The sequence below is a fragment of the Maylandia zebra genome, linkage group LG9 (assembly GCF_041146795.1).
Source record: "Maylandia zebra isolate NMK-2024a linkage group LG9, Mzebra_GT3a, whole genome shotgun sequence".
In the NCBI taxonomy this organism is placed as follows: Eukaryota; Metazoa; Chordata; class Actinopteri; order Cichliformes; family Cichlidae; genus Maylandia; species Maylandia zebra.
In genome coordinates this window covers 2,453,976-2,471,284 of record NC_135175.1, presented here as the reverse complement: position 1 = coordinate 2,471,284, position 17,309 = coordinate 2,453,976, and the positions used below count along the sequence as shown (strand labels likewise).

Sequence of the window (17,309 nt, the reverse complement as noted above, 5' to 3'; positions counted from 1 at the left end):
CAAATAGTTTGTCTTCCTAGCAAGGAAATACAGGTGCAGCAGTAATCTCCTGAGAAATCTTCAGAGGCCCAGTGAGAAGCGCATAGCTGACAGGACCAGGCAGTGGTTGAGGTCAAAGGTCAAGCTGGTTGGGGCCCATCATGAGATCAGACCTTGGAGCCACAGCAAGGACCATTTTAACTGCCTGCAAAATAGCGAGAGACCCTCCTGGATTTATCAGAGCCACTGCAAGAGGTCGAGGTCCCAGGAAACCCCGGCACCCTCAAGACAGCACAATAGAGAAATCTCACACTTGGTTGTTTCAGTGGTGAGGGGGGAGTGCTGATTGAGCCCCCGTAGGGTAAGCTCGCACTTCAACCTCCAGCCTCTGATCAACTCTAGGGCAACCAAGTGCGAGGCGTGACGGACCTGTGTGCGACCAGGACCCTCTTGGTTACCTTGACTACGACGCTCATCCTTATAGGACCCCAGCTGGTGCCGGAAACAGCTGAACCAGGAGGAGGGCAGAGGAGATGGACACATGACAACTCTCACCTAAGAGAGACAGATCCAGCAGGCCCAAAATCAGGACTATGCATGACGAGAAGGAGTGCCTGAGAGGATCGTCCACAGGATGGGAGCTGAGGCCAGGAGAGAGGCTTCAGGAGGATCAGAGATCATCTTCAGCACAGCAGACATCACACAGAGAGCTGTGCTACTGAGCTTCCAGGAGATCAAGAGGAGACTTCCCACAGCAAGATGTTAAATAAAATGAAACATTCAATATTGACGCTGAGAAAGACAATTAAGGTGTACGACGTGCTCTGCCTTAAATCTTCATCAGCGTTGGGATATGAAAACTCGAGGGATGAGGGGAGCGTGCCAAGCTCCATCGACAGCGCAGAAGGAGTTCGAGGATGACGTCATGATTCTGTGAAAAGCACAGGAACCAGAAGCTATGGTGGTGATAACAGCAGTTTCCTATGAACATCACCTAACGCTGTGCCACTGTACTGTGCATACGATGACACTCTGAAGGCTGCTGGGATCATAACAGCAGTAAGACAACTGAACCCTGCACCCTTTCCACAGAGGTGTTTCTCTGCAGAGCGTGGACAATGAAGGAGTCATAAATATCCCCCTCGCAGGATGAAGGCCTGAAGTAAGGTGATGGGAGGCCATAAAACTAGAGTGCTGAGAAGTCTGCAGCTTGGAAATAGCTGAGACCCATGTTGACGAACAACAAAACCAACTGGTATGTTTGAATGTCTATTCTACATACATTTGGACTCTGGTCCTATGGACAGTGATGGAAACAACTGGAAGAGACATTCATGACGCCCTGCAGAGCTTAAACCACTCTGCAGAGAGACATGTGATGTGCACACCCGGAGGAAGCACCACCAAGCTGAGATGTTTTTGGAAATGTTATCTTCTTATTTTCACTATTAAATTAACAATTTGTTTGTTTGTGGGATGCAGTTTGCCATGAGATGAGATCAATGAGGAATGGGATAACTGCTAATACATTTGTTAAACTGTGTACCTTTTCAGTAATTTAGGGTGATTTGACATATGCTGAGTATAAAAAGGTTTGCATTGAAACTGTCAGACATGAGTTATTCATACCTGGGAACTTTTCAAGCATAAAGGTCAAAAAGGGGGGAAATGTTAGATTTGTATTGTTGATTGTCATTTATGCTTAGAAATATTTACTTATATATGCTTAGAGTTTTGTAATTAGTTGTAGATTGGTAGAGGTTTTGATCCTTGATAGTCTGCAAACTTTGTGTGTATTGGACAGCACTTTGGGAGCATGAGAGGTCATACCGTGTTTTATTGTTTTATGGTAGGATTAACGTAGTTGCGTCTGTTCTAGTCTAAGTGCTTTTCTGTTTAGATGACCTGCTGGACTTCCTTACCGGGGGGGTCTAGTCTACCCTCTTCCTGACCAAGGATGTTTGACCCTTTGATCAGCAGTCCACACACACACACACACACACACACACACACACACACACACACACACACACACACACACACACACACACAGGCAAGGTACTCTTTGTGTGTATGTAGACGTCATATGTTAATGAACTTATGCATATTCATGTAACCTCAATAAAAGAACAGTGGTACGGGAGAACGGACGAGACCAACTGGAGTCAAGCGACTGTCCGGTTCTCTCCCGTGCACGAGAAACATGAAGAAGCTTGCCTACTTGTGTCTTGCTTTGCAGTGTAATTATATTGTCTTCAACGTTCCAGCGGATGGGTTCAAGCTACAAACCTATCATAGAATGAGCAGGATCAGGGTTCGGTAAAGGCGGATCTTTGTCGCTAATGAGATGTTCTTCTTCTTCCAGACGCACCAGCGCAGAGTCAGGACTTTGGTCTTCTCGGCGTTAACATTGAGACCGTACAGTTTGGAGTGCCGGGCGATGTCATAGAGGATGTGAGTTGCCTCGGTGTCATCTTCGGCAAAAATGGCGCTATCGTCAGCGAACATTAGATCGGTGATAAATCGATCGGTCGAGGCTTGGACTCTGTGGCGGCCCTCGAATGCTTTGCGCATTATCACATCGATGACGATGTTGAACAACAGCGGTGACACCACATCGCCCTGCCTGACCCCTGTCATGATGGGGAATTCATCGGACACTTCGTCATGAATACGTACCTGGCTGGTCGAGCCATCGTAGGCGGTTTGTAGTAGCTCGATGATCTTCACGGGTATGTGTTCGGCTGCCAAAGCCCTCCACAAGGCTGGCCGGTCGATGCAATCAAACGCAGACTTGAAATCAATGAAGATGATGACTGTTCGACGTCCGCATCTGATCCGTTCCTCCATGAGTCGACGTAGGGTGAAGATTGGGTTGCTGCAGCCTCGTCCGGGTCAGAACCCGGCCTGTTCTTCCCGGCTGGTCATCTCACAGTGCTTTTGAAGGCGTGATTGAATTGTTTTCATAAGGACCTTGCCGACGATGGACAGTAAGCTGATGCCGCGGTAGTTTTTACATTCTCGGTTGTCGCCTTTCTTTAGGATAGGAATGACAGCCGCCTTCTTCCAATTTGCTGGTATCACATTTGATGTCCAGATCAGTTTGAATAATGAGTGTAGACGTATGACGAGGACTTCTCCTCCAGCTTTGAGGGCTTCTGCTGCCACATGATCAGGGCCAGCGGTCTTGTTGTTCTTTAGCGAATGTATTGCGAGTTTGACTTCTTCTACCGTTGGTTCTGCATCAGACATCGGCACCGTAGGAGGGTCGATGATGGGCGGCGCTGCAGCCGGACCTTGGGGCGGATCGTGATTGTAGAGTTCATTGAAGTATTCTTTCCACCGTTGCAGGCGCTCCGCAGTTGACTTTACAAACGAGCCATCCACCTTCCTGATGTTATCATTCATCATCTTGCACTTGCCACTGAGACTACGTATGGTCTGGTACAACACCCTGTAGTCTTGTCGTTCGGCCGTATTTTCAAGTTCCTCAGTGACTTTGTTCCAGTACGCCTCACGGTCTGCTTTCATCTTCAGCCTCACCTCACGGTTTAGCCGATGATACTTTTCAAAGTTGGTTAGCTTGGCCTTCTTGCATTCAAAGACCAAGTCAAGGCACTCGTCCGAGATCCACGGTTGTGTGCGACGCTGGGCGGGTGGGCACAGCGGCTTGGCGCAGTCCAAGATGGCTTTCGATATTGTTTGCTCTTCTTTGTTGGCATCGTCGCTCAGGGGGAGTAGGGCGAAGTGGTTCGATAATGCGATCTGGAATTCTTGACGGCGGTCATTGTTGTTGAGGTGATGCCAGCCCAGCCTGGGCGGCTTGGGTGTCGGCCTCTTCGCTCGTTGGAGCTTCAGGCGCACTCTGGCTTGGACAAGATAGTGATCAGAGCCGCAGTCGGGTCCGCGCATCGCCCGGACATCTTGCAAGGATGATCGGAACTGGGTGTTGAGCACATAGTCGAGTAGCGCTAAGTCGTTTCCTCTTGGGTTGCGCCATGTCAGACGGTGCTTGAGCGAGTGTTGGAATAGCGTGTTCCCGAGGACCAGTTTGTTGGTGGCGGCGAATGACAGCAATCGTAGCCCATTGTCGTTCATTTTTGCATGGCCGAACTTTCCCATCGTCGATTCCCAGCCAGTGCGGCCTTCTCCGATGTGGGCGTTTATGTCGCCGGCGATCATGATCATGCCGGTTTGAGGTAGGGAGTCCATGACGTCTTGCAGGCAATCATAGAAATCATCTTTAGTTGCGTCGGAGTTCATTTCGGTCGGTGCATAGACCGCGATGATATGTAGCTTGATTGTACCGTTGACAGTTAGGACAGCGATACGGTCAGATATAGGTTGGAAGGCCACGACGCTCACAGAGAACCGATGGTGTACCATGAAGCCGACTCCGGCTTCTCTTTTGTCGCCGCCCGAGTAATACAACATCATCCTTTTGTCCATGGCCGGCACTTCGACGGAGACAGTGCCAGTTCCAGTCAGCCGAAGTTCCGATAGGGCCGTTATCGAGACGTTGAGTTTTGAAAGTTCACGGGCGATGATCTCCTTCTGCCCAACATGGTGACCAGTTCTGACATTTCATGCTGCAATGTTGATCGGCGTCTTGGGCGTGAGACGATGGAATTGATGGCCAGTAGTCCCACCAGCGCCCTGGGTCCCCAGCGCTGGCGCATCGGCTGCCCCGGATGCGGTAGCATTGGTTGATAAAGCTGATCGTTGAGATTCCATTGGTTTCAAGCCAAGTTTCCCCGATTAATCGGTTCTGGTCGCCTTGGCAGGGCGACCACCCTCCTTTCACAGCCGGGCTTGGGACCGTCCATGGCGGAGTTAGTGTTAACCTTAAATTGTGAAACAGCTGTGTACTGCCTTTTGTTCCTGGAGAAGGTATTTAACTGAGAGCCATGCTAGGCTCAGGGAGACTCTGCTGACCGTCTGTCCCGCGGTCATGCAGGGACTTCTGAAAAGATCTGAAAAGATGGCACCGGTGAGGTCGGCTGCCGTCATGACTGTTCCGACCACTTTTTCTTTGTCTTTGTTTTTTAAGTTAGTTTTCAGCATTTCTAAATCGGCAAAATCATCACCACTGGGTACATTAGGTATGACAGTGACACTCTTGTTTCTATTGGTATACAATGTACTCACAATTCGAAGTTTTTAACTCCGGATCCGAGCTGGCCGAGTGAGATCTTGAGGGAGAACAAAGGAAAGCGGCGGCGGCCTAGAGGGAAGCGAGCCGGCGTCAGGAACAGGCTGAGAGCTCGTGCACACCGCACACCTCTGCCTAGCATCCTGCTCGCCAACGTCCAGTCACTGGAGAACAAGCTTGACGACCTCAGGGCCAGGATAAAGTTCCAGAGAGACATTCGGGACTGCAATCTCCTCTGCTTCACTGAAACATGGCTGAACCCAGCGGTGCCGGACCACGCCATCCAGCCGGCCGAGTTCTTCTCGGTTCACCGTATGGACAGGACACGGGACTCGGGGAAGTCAAGGGGAGGCGGCGTGTGTTTAATGGTGAACAACAACTGGTGCAACAGTGCGAACGTTGTTCCTCTCACACGCTCCTGCACACCAAATCTGGAACTACTGTCCATCATGTGTCGTCCTTTTTATCTACTTCGGGAATTTACATCGGTCATTGTAAGTGCCATTTATATTCCACCACAAGCGGACACGGTCACCACCTTATGCGAGCTGCATGAGGCACTCACACAGCACCAGACACAACACCGGGACGCTGCGCTTATTGTGACGGGGGACTATAATAGCGCCAACCTCAAACGCGCAGCGCCGAACTTTTATCAACACATCACCTGTCCCACCAGAGGTGAAAGGACACTGGACCACTGCTACACTGCGGTCAAGGACGGCTACAAGGCACAATCCCGCCCTCCTTTTGGCAAATCTGATCACGCCGCCATCTTCCTCATCCCAAAATACAAACAAAGGCTGAAACAGGAAGTTCCGGTTCAGAGGAAGGTCGCGCGCTGGACGGATCAATTGGTGGCCGCGTTACAGGACGCACTCGATGACGCAGACTGGGGCATGTTCAGAAACAGCTCCGATGATGATGTCAACGTGTTTACGGAAGCGGTTGTCGGATTCATCGGGAAACTAGTGGATGATACCGTGGAGACAAAGACTATCACAACGTTTCCCAACCAGAAGCCGTGGGTGGATAAAACCATCCGCGACGCTCTGAGATCCCGCACCGCTGCCTACAACACGGGACTCACGACGGGGGACATGGACCCGTACAAAGCCGCGTCATATAACGTGCTGAGGGCGGTGAAAGAGGCGAAGCAGGAAACTAGAGTCACAACTCCAACAGAGTGACTCTAGGAGCCTGTGGCGGGGACTAAGGACAATAACGGACTATAAAGCACCAACAACCGGTATGACGAACGCGGCCGTGACTCTGGCAGACGAGCTGAACACTTTCTATGCTCGCTTCGAGGCTGCAGCTAAGGACTCCAACGATGCTAATGCTAGCGGCGCTAACGGCTGCAGACAGGAAGATACTGCCAGCACCGGAAACGTGCTCGTCATCTCCGAGCATGAAGTAAGGAGAGCCTTCAAGAGAGTGAACACCAGGAAAGCAGCAGGGCCAGACGGCATCCCAGGTCGTATCCTAAGAGACTGCGCATACCAGCTAGCTCCTGTGTTCACTGAGATATTCAACATCTCTTTATCTCAGTCGGTGATCCCCACATGCTTCAAAGAGTCCATCATTGTCCCTGTCCCGAAGAAACCCCACCCTGCTTCTCTCAATGACTATCGCCCTGTAGCCCTCACCTCAGTAGTGATGAAGTGCTTTGAACGCCTGGTCAGAGACTTCATCATTTCTTCACTACCAGACACACTGGACCCACTACAGTTCGCTTACCGTCCAAATCGTTCCACAGACGATGCCATCTCTCATCTCCTCCACACATCACTCACTCACTTGGACACTAGAAGGGGGAATTATGTTAAAATGCTCTTCATAGACTACAGCTCTGCATTTAACACCATAATTCCCTCCACACTCACCACCAAGCTGGAGCATCTGGGACTCAGCTCATCTATGTGTCAGTGGATCTCCAACTTCCTAACTGGCAGACCACAGGCAGTAAGGATGGGCAGACATGTCTCAGCCTCCACCACTCTCAGCACTGGAGCCCCCCAGGGGTGTGTTCTGAGCCCCCTGCTGTACTCTCTGTACACATATGACTGCGTGGCCACTACCAGCTCCACCACCATCATCAAGTTTGCTGATGACACCGTCGTGGTGGGCCTGATCTCTGATAACGACGAGAGGGCCTACCTGAAGGAGATTAGGAATCTGGAAAACTGGTGCCAGAGGAACAACCTCCTTCTAAACGTCAGTAAGACAAAGGAGCTGATAGTGGACTTCAGCACTAAGCAGGAGAGGAACTACCAGACCCCTGTCATCAACGAGTGCCCAGTGGAGAGAGTGGACAGCTTCAAATACCTCAGAGTTCACATCACGCAGGACCTGTCATGGTCCTGTCACATCAACACCGTGGTGAAAAAGGCCCGTCAGCGTCTCTACCACCTCAGACGCTTGAGAGACTTCCAACTGCCCTCCAAGGTGCTCAGGAACTTTTACTCGTGCACCATAGAGAGCATCCTGACGGGAAACATCTTAACCTGGTTCGGGAACAGCACCATGCAGGACAGACGAGCTCTACAGAGGGTTGTGCGATCAGCTGAGCGCACCATCCGCTCCGAGCTCCCTGACCTGCACTCAATCTACAGCAGGCGGTGCTGGACCAAGGCCAGGAAGATGGTGAAGGACCTCAGCCATCCCAACAACAGACTGTTCTCTCTGTTGAGGTCAGGAAAGCGATTCCGCTCCCTGAAGACCAACACAGAGAGACTGAGGAGGAGCTTCTTCCCGCAGGCGATACGGTCTCTCAATCACACCACCACACAGTACTGACCCACACATATAGTTCTTACACACACACTGGACATTCTTGACTTTGTTTTCACTTCATCACTTAAATCACGCTGCTGTTATTGTGTATATATTTATTTATATTTCTTCATACATTCTTATATAGTTCTATATTGTGTATTTTGTTGTACAGTTATTTTATTTTCAACTTTAATTTATATATTTTATCTTATTCTCCAAGTTAAATTTACCCTTCATTCTAATTTGTGTTGTACAGTTATTTCATTTTTAACCTTAATTTATATTTTATTCCTTCCTAGTTAAATTTACCCTTTTTAATTTTTCATATTTATTTCCTATCTTATTCATAGCCTTTTCCTTTTTTGTTTTCTTTAGGTCACGAGCAGTTGTCTAAGCATTTCACTGCATATCGTACTGTGTATGACTGTGTACGTGACAAATAAAATTTGAATTTGAATTTTCATCAAGCTTGGTTGTCTGTTCTTTGTGTGTTTGATTAAAGAATGTTAGCTACCGCTCACCGCTCGTCTGCAGGCTTTATTTAATGGAAAACTTCCACAACAGGCAAAAAAAAGCTTTTTGCTAAAAAAAAGATTTAGAGCAGAAGTTTTTTGCACTGCATTTTAAAATGAAAACATATTGCATTTATTTAAAATTAAAGACACAGAGCAGAAAGTGTGTTACTGTTTTACATCCACAGACACACAAGAAAAGAAGCAGGCAACATGAGGTCAAGTAATGGCAATTTTATTTGTGTATTTCAGTACATGTATTTAGAGTTTTTAAAAAACAAACAACCATCCCAAGAAGAAGGATGGGGAGAAAGAAAGGTGGAGAGAGGAGGAAGAAACTATCGAGATGCTGCTGGGTCACTTCTTTCTCAGCAGTCTGCTCCAGAATCCCCTCCTGTCCTCGGCTTGCTTTTCTTTTGCCTTCAGTTCTTTTAAGGTTTTGTTGAGCTGCTCCTCGGCATCTTTAAATTTTTCTTTCAGCTGCTGTTTGGCCAGTTTCACTTTGTGTTTGAGGAGCTCTTTAGCTTCCTTTTTGTGCTTTCGTATTTCTTTAAGTGCGTCTTTGCAGTCTTTCTTGGTCACCACAGAGCCAGTCATGTCTTTCTTGAATGCCTTCACCTCAATTTTCTCTTCTGCAAGTTCTTCTTGCACTTTCATCAGTTCCTTCTTCATGTTTTGAGTGTAACACAACTTTTTTCTTGAGAACTGAGACCTGACAGTTTTTTTTCCTGATACCTGACAAATTTTTTCTTGAGACCTGACGATGTCCTAAAATGTACACCGTATGAATGAGGTCTTCTGCTGCTCTCCTCGGTGTCTGTTCACAGTTTATTGTGAACACGTTGAGAGAAGAGTGAGAGAGTGTTTGGAGAAAAACACCAACTAATCATTAGCTCAGCATGCTGGGAGAAGTTGGAGCAGAAAAGTCTTTTCACTGATAAAAGCTCATTGATCAATGACCATCAGTACCTTTCACGAACAGTTTGGGGAATGGCTGCAATCACAGCATTTGTCAAATAGCTGGTTGTTGATCAATGGTCATGAGAATTTGCATATTAATGATGAAGGAACTGACCTCCCAGCCCATTGTTCCTTCAGTGGTGCTAGTTTCAGTCATTATGTAAATGTAGTGTTTATAAGGTTGGAGTCAGCTGAGACTGAAGAAGTCACCTGGATGAGTGATGAACATTTCTCCCACTGAAAACGTCCAGATGAACAGAATCAAACTTTGGGGGATGGTGGAGTTTGGAGAGAGGCATCATGGGGGCTGGAGAGACTTGTGAAGTGGTGATCAGGTATGGGCCCCTGTTATTATGAATGGTGGGGGGCTGAAGGAGTTGAAAGTGTGGGGTGGGGGAGTAACAGGTCTGTCCCTGTTTGTGGAAACCACAGGAGGAGCTGTTCAGGCTGTTGCTGGGTGTGAATTGTTGATGGAGTCTTTAAACTTGTAGTTGCTGTTTTCCAGACTGAAGCAGAGTCGTTAGCTGAAACCTGGTTTTAGAGGTTCACTCAGGACACCTTCTCAGGCTCTTACAGCCTTACCTGTATCACAACAAAGTGTATAAACCCCAATCCACCTTTAACATGGTCCTTCTCCCAAACCTTCAAATAGGACTTTCTGGCCCTGTCATAGTAAAGGGCTGCTTAGAATATTAGAGCCAATGTCACAAAGTTCCTCCTGAAGTATAAGTGAGTGAGAGAGTTTCCTCACTTTGCAGCACAACACGTCTCACAAGATTTCTACAACCAATCAGAGTGAAATTTGTACTTTGTGTTGTCAGATGACCATATGAGACACTTTGACTCTTCGGTGCAGTGTGGAGCCTAACAAAGATCTGTTTTGTGTCCCAGCTGATCAGCAGGAGGAGAAGAGTCTGACGGAGCAGCAGAGGAACATTTTCAGCCATCTGGACTCAGCTGAGTCACTACAGAGGAAACAATGAGCTCAACACAGGAGTTGAGGAAAATATCACAGTTTCACCAAATAATCAGTCACGTCTAAAACTCTCATCCTTCCAACCTGTTATATGACTGTGTTGTATTTTATTGTATGCTATGTTTTTATTTTATATCTATTATGTTTACAAACATCAAGAAGTCCCAAGCAAAGGGAGACCACACCATAGCACATGTTTACATAAGATAAGATAAGATAACCTTTATTAGTCCCACACGTGGGAAATTTGTTTTGTCACAGCAGGAAGTGGACAGTGCAAAAGTTATGACGCAAAAATTAGAAAAATACAACGCTGCCAGAAAAGATTATTGCACTTAGTGTTATTGCACATTAGTGGATGTGTGTGTTTGATCAGTTAAAGTCTTTGTTGTGGAGTCTGACAGCAGTGGGGAAGAAAGACCTGCGAAATCTCTCCGTCCCACACCGTGGGTGCAGCAGTCTCCCACTGAAGGAGCTGCTCAGTGCTGTCAGAGTCTGCTGCATGGGCTGGGAGATGTTGTCCAACGGGGATGACAGCTTAGCCGCCATCCTCCTGTCACTCACCACCTCCACTGGGTCCAGAGGGCGTCCTAGAACAGAGCTGGCCCTTCGGATCAGCCTGTTCAGTCTCTTCCTGTCCCCAGCAGAGATGCTGCCACCCCAGTCGACCACGCCATAAAAGATAGCAGAGGCCACCACAGAGTCATAGAAGGTCTTCAGGAGTGGGCCCTCCACCCCAAAAGACCTGAGTCTCTGAAGCAGGTACAGCCTGCTCTGCCCTTTCCTGTAGAGGGCGTCTGAGTTATGAGTCTAGTCCAGTTTATTGTTCAGATGAACACCAAGGTACCTGTAGCTGTCCACAGCCTCAATGTCCATACCTTGGATGTTCAGTGGTTGCCGTGGAGAATGCTTGTGCCTGCGGAAGTCTACCACCATAAGGATATTCATCAAAATTATTTATTCATCAAATTTCAAAACTTTTTTAATCACACAAAAAATACATGTGCAAAGCACCACAACAGCAGCCCGATATCAGACAGAACTGTCACATGATATTAAACATAATGAAGCGCTTCATTATAGTTTGTAGATTCAAGCTGCGCTTCATATTTTGACCAGCAGATGTCACCAAAGAGGACTGTGTTGAAAAATTATGACAGTTTTTTCCACGACTACATTTCACTGGGGGAGGGTTTTGATTATTGATTAAAATCGATTCTAGGTTGGATAACGTGATATTTATCCATTAAAATCCTGAAACGATTTTTAAATATGAATAAATTTTGCCTGAAACGCCAGAATCTCAGGTTAAACTTCAGAAAATTTCAACAACCACAAAACAGCTAAAACAGTAAATGAGAGCAGTTACACGGATTCTGCACAAAGACGTAAACAAAGACGCCGGGGCTGAAAGCCGGCAGCTCACTGATTCTGATGCGTCGGCGGGTCCGCCTCTTATGTTTACATCTTTTTTGGTGCTAGATTCTGAAGTTGCAGGTTTTGTCACTCTCCAAACATAATTGACTGAACCAGCAGCAAAAGAAGACTGTTGTTTACAGCGCTGTCAGGCGCTGTTTCTTTTTTGTTTTTTTGTTTCTTTGTTTCTTTTTTTTCCCTTCCAGCAACAAAACCTCATTTCTGCTGTTCAATACAGAATAAATGTAAACTTTAAAATTATGCAAAACGTTTAGCTGTTTTTCTAATAAACCCTCTGTAACTTTGCTCTGCTTCACTTCAGCAGCATCAGGTAATGTTCATATGTTGATTCATGGTTTTCTTTCGTGTTTGATCCACTGCAGAATATTTTTATACTCAGACCAGGAAAATCATTTTTTTCTGTTTTATCCTCAGTTACTTTGACTCACAAGTGTCAGCTTTCGTTTTAGAAATATAAAATATGGATATGTACTCATAGGTAGTGATCAGAATGCTAATATTTCTGATTGTCTGATGCAAAATTTCCCCGAATCGAAATCAGTGACGATGCCCAGCCCTACATTTCACTCACTGCTTGTGTTTGTATATCTGTCACTGCAGGACCAATATGGAGCGAGAAGTCAGCACTCTCAGGAGGCCGACAAACCTCACAGAACAAAGGGGAAGAAGAAATACACCTGTGACGAATGTGGGAAAGATTTTCCCTGGGCGCGTTCCCTAAAAAGACACCAACTCGTCCACAGTGGAGAGAGACCGTTCAGCTGTGACGACTGTGGAAAGTCTTTTACCCAGTCTGGAAGCTTAAAAACACACCAGTTCCTCCACGGTGGAGTTAAAGTGTACAGCTGTGAAGAGTGTGGGAAGGATTTTCTTAAGAAGGATTCACTACAAATCCATGAGGTCATCCACACTGGAGAGAGACCGTTCAGCTGTGACTTGTGTGGAAAGTCTTTTTCCTGGAAGAAAGCCCTAAAAACACACCAACTCATCCACAGTGGAGTTAAAGCGTACAGCTGTGATCAGTGTGGCAGAGCTTTTACTCACAGTAGCAGCTTACGGAGTCATTTAGTTACTGTTAAGGTTCAAAATATTGGGGATGGAGACAAGAGAAAAACCACAATAACAACACTGGTCCGGTCGGGTTGAGTCAAACGATGATTTTAATGATCACACGCGTGGGAGATGGACACTGATGCAGACAGCCTCAGATCTCAAAATGGTGGAGCATTGCTCAAACTCTTATAGCCTCTGGTGTCTCCACCTTATCATAAAAGCCTAAACATTCACATGCTTTCTCTCACACAGCGCCTAAGCTACGACCTTGGCTCCCCGTTTATCTGCTCCTGCTGAGATGGGGCAGAAAACTCCAGTATGTTCTGTTCTCTTCTAATCAGACAAATAAGGCAATGACTTTCTGCAAACAGTATTTCTTATAACTCAGCAGTATAATGCATCATAAACAATATCATTCATTCACAATAAATCAGAAGTCTACTTTAATGCAAATCAGTTTAACTAATGCAATAGTTATCAGCTTCTTCTAATTCAGGAGAATAATGCAAACTAAAACTACATAATAATTCACAATCTTTAATTCGGGGTATAACATGGCATAAAATAATATTATAATCTAACAATTCCCCCTGATGAGGTCATTAGAATAATGAGCTCACCAACACCCTTCAATTCAGTGTGGCCGGGTTCATCTCTTCTCGCTCCTGAGGTTCTTTGTCCCCCTGAGGGGCGAACCATATGTGGGATGACCTCTATGTTTGCGCAGTTCAGATGTAAGAAAAACTATTATTCCAACAATAGCAGGTACAGATGACACTCCCCAGGTCTCCCACAGCTTTATTTTGGTGCTACCTTATACCCTTCAGACGTACTCAGACTAGAACCTCTGTCCAAGGAGCTTTTAGCCTTTCTTTTATTGCTGCAGCTACCAGTGTCGTCCAGTTGGGTGATCCCCTGCTCTTCATTCTTCAACCTCAGGGGTTAGACAACCCTTCAGTCGTGGCACAGATCAGGGGATTATTCTGCCCCGATTTCAAACAACGATCTGTGTATCCTCCAGAAAAAGGAACAGGAAGGTGTTCCCCTTTTTGCCCAAAAGCCTCTCGAACTTCGTTGGTCTGGTGTTCCCGGATATCCGCCAACCCCTTCATGGTTATTGCTGTGTTTATGGGATCCATCCTTTTGTGGTGACTAGCTGGAGCCCAAACGCCATGACCCTTGGACCCAGTTGATGTCTCGGCAGTCACTGTGTCTGTCTCTGCTGCGGAGGATCCTCGCATCTCTGTGACCTCGTCTGGTGTCTGTTCCTTTCCCTGTAAGAGACAGAAAACCAAAACACCTCTCTTCCTACCCCTAATAATCTAATGTTGTTATCTACTGACCTTCTAGTGATTCAGAATTGGTCTAAAACATTCAGAATGTCCCAGGGACTTATTCTAATCATATCCTATGTGTGTGTAAGCGTGTTTGCATTTAGCCCTCTGCACTCAAAGTCAATACCTGCAATATATCAGTCCGGACCATCACGCCGAACGAAGCTTATGACCTTCAAAAGACCAAGTGCCAACTCATTATAAGCACATTTGCAAAGTGTGTCTAAAAATTATTGAAACCCCTCTTTTTAACAAAAGACCAAGAAATCAACAAATCTTCTAAACGCTACTCAGTTCATTTCAATGATTAATGATTAAACATGAAAGTGATGGTTTATGCTTTTTCACTGATTCTCTAAAAGGTCCAGAAACTTCTCGGACCGCTATTAGCTTAAGCTTTACCATACCTAAGGTATTAAAAACACAAATGGAATTATAAAATGTTCAAATAATCCTTGTTTGATGTTAAAGCTCAACTCCCCCCCCCCCTTTGTTGACACATTCCAATGTATCAAATCAACAGAGCTAGAACATTCAAAAAAAGTTAGGCACCTACAAAGTTTCCCAGACTCTTAAGGTGATCTGCGTGTAATGTTCTGACTCAGGTATTTAATATTTTAATAAATGTCGTTTAATTAACTGCCACTATTTAAACTAACCTTAAAGACATAATTGAAGAAAAGATTACAAAGAATAACACGATATCAGTGTTTTGTAAGCGCGTGCAGCCCTCTATGCTTGAAGCCTTTTCCCTCAATAGATCAGTCAGACATCCGCGCTGACCGTAGCTTTTAACCCTTATTAACTTGAGCACAACTCTACAATGAGCAACAAGTTGCAATATGTATAAAAATGATCATGGTTACACCTGCAATGAAAAATTATATCATTATCCTAACACCTGTAATAGAAGATTCATCAGAGGTTATAACAATCACAGGAACACAGATGTTAGTATAAGGTCAAAAGCTTCAATATATGATCATCGATGCAATGCTTGTTGCATGATTCTCATACAATAATAATGCTGATATTAAAATAACAGTAAAACCCCCTTATATCCCGTTTCACTTGACCCATAAACGTTTATAAATGCCTCTTTTATTTTTAATTGTATTTCCCCCTGTTCTCCCCTTACTGACCACAGCAGGGGGATCTTAGTTTTAAATCAGCCATGAATCCAGCTCACCTGATTCATCAGTGAGCTCCACCGTCACTGGTGTCTGACAGGGTGGCGCTGCATACTCTTCCTTTAATGTCACTATGTTCAACCTGTTAATTAGAGTGTTTAAACCTGAAGTCGACTACGTCCACAACAAGTCAATACAGCTGTAAATGTGGCCAATTACCAATCTATTACCAATCAATAACAACAGATAACTTCTATTTTATGCATGCTTTTAATCAACCACTCACCCAGAGGATCTCCAATCCCAGGAAATTCCTTCTCCTCCTTTAATGAGTCTGTCCTCCTTCCATGCCCTGGTAACTGGTCCATCCAGAGCCACATGATCTCAAATATACATACAACAAGCCAAACCACACCTTGGTCACACCAACCCTCTCCCGCCCCGAAGATGTCCAATGCCATCCTAGTATGGACTGAAAGTGGCTTTAACGCTGACTGTTCCGACAATCCATCTTACACATTTCCTGGTCAGATTTGCCAATCTCTGCACCAGGGTTTTAAACGTTTCGCCATTTTCATTAGATGTTATTTTTATTTAGTTTCGACTCCAGATTTTCTATTTTTTTTTTTTTTTTTTTTTTTACCAGTTGGAATCAGTTTTTACCAATTCTTTGCTAGTTTAGTCTAGTTTTTATTTTCTGAAACTCCTTAGTTTCAGTTTAGTTTTAGTTGTGTTTTGCAAAAATTAAGTGTAACAAAATCTCAGTTCCATCATATCAATCATGCTCTCCTGGTTATCCTTGGGTGTTGAGACTAATCACTATTAACTCTTGCCGCACCAAGTGTTCCTAATTTTGGTTGAAGTGAATTGATAACCTTTTTGAAGGCGATTGTTTCACACATTTGTTTAGATGTCCCAGTCCTGTTGTCTCGGGATGCATCACGCTGCCTTATCTGGGGTTAGCTGTTTTCGGGGGATGCGGGTTGAGTGGGGGAGCTCTTCAAGGAGGGGGAGTGTGCTCCCCCTGATGAGGTCTTCTAGGTAAGCTAGGTTAACCTTCTTGTGTGAGCTTTTCAAGTGCACTTTAAGGTTTGTGGGATTTTTCGTGTCATAAATGTCCCTCATAACCCCCTGATGGCCCAGTAATTCATTTTTGCGCACTGTAGTACACATTTAGTTTTTTGCTTGTAGCTCGCATACTCTACTTGCCACTCCTCTAAGTCCTGATTTTTCTTAGCGAGGACAACAGTACCTTTAAAATTATATCACGTGTGGGGGTGTGGCCTTGCCAATTGTTTTTCCCACCTTTTCAAAATGGCTGGCGTGCCCACAAGCACATTTTATGGAAGAAAGAAAGGTAAGCTTGATATTTACATTTAAAATGTTTTGTTAAACTCAGATTTTTATTTTATTCAAAAAATAAACATCTAGTAAATAATTTGAGGGGTCTTTAAGAATTAGGCTTATTTAGTTTCACAGAGAACATGACTAATTTATTAATGTGCTCTACACATTGGCACTTTATACTTATATTTATTACACTTTTTCCTAATAGACAACTTTTGACAAAGGCGGAGAAAATTCTTAACAGAATTATTGAGGGAGATTCAAACATAGATTTTTCAGAGGATGAGAGTCATGTGAGCCAGATAGGAGAGGGTGAGAACCCAGGAGGAGCCACACAAAGATTATTGAGATGCAGTGGCAGATGTAATAGAGAAAAACACAGGGCCACCTGAAATCTGTCATCCTACCTGGTGCAAAACCAACATATAGGAGAATCTGGAATTTTGATTTTGAGTTAAAAATAAAATATGGGTAAAATGCAGAAATGTTTTAGAATAGAATAGAATAGAATACTTTTATTTGTCAATTTCTTCAAATGTACTTGCCATACAAAGGAATTGAAATTACGTTTCACACTGTCCCATGCTTATACATTGACAACAATAAGGTGCAGATGCACAACAAAAAAACAGCCCTAACAATAAGGTAATA

The 17,309-nt window shown here is 45.1% G+C and overlaps 1 protein-coding gene across 1 annotated transcript in view; it reads left to right on the top strand.

Moving 5' to 3' along the window:
• Positions 1–10,376, top strand: part of LOC112431726 (uncharacterized) — a 114,911-nt gene extending 104,535 nt beyond the window's left edge. The window contains exon 2 of the transcript XR_013100034.1: positions 10,273–10,376. The gene's annotated coding sequence lies outside the window, so the exon portion shown is untranslated. The remainder of the gene's footprint in view (positions 1–10,272) is intronic.
• The last annotated feature ends 6,933 nt before the right edge of the window (positions 10,377–17,309 follow it).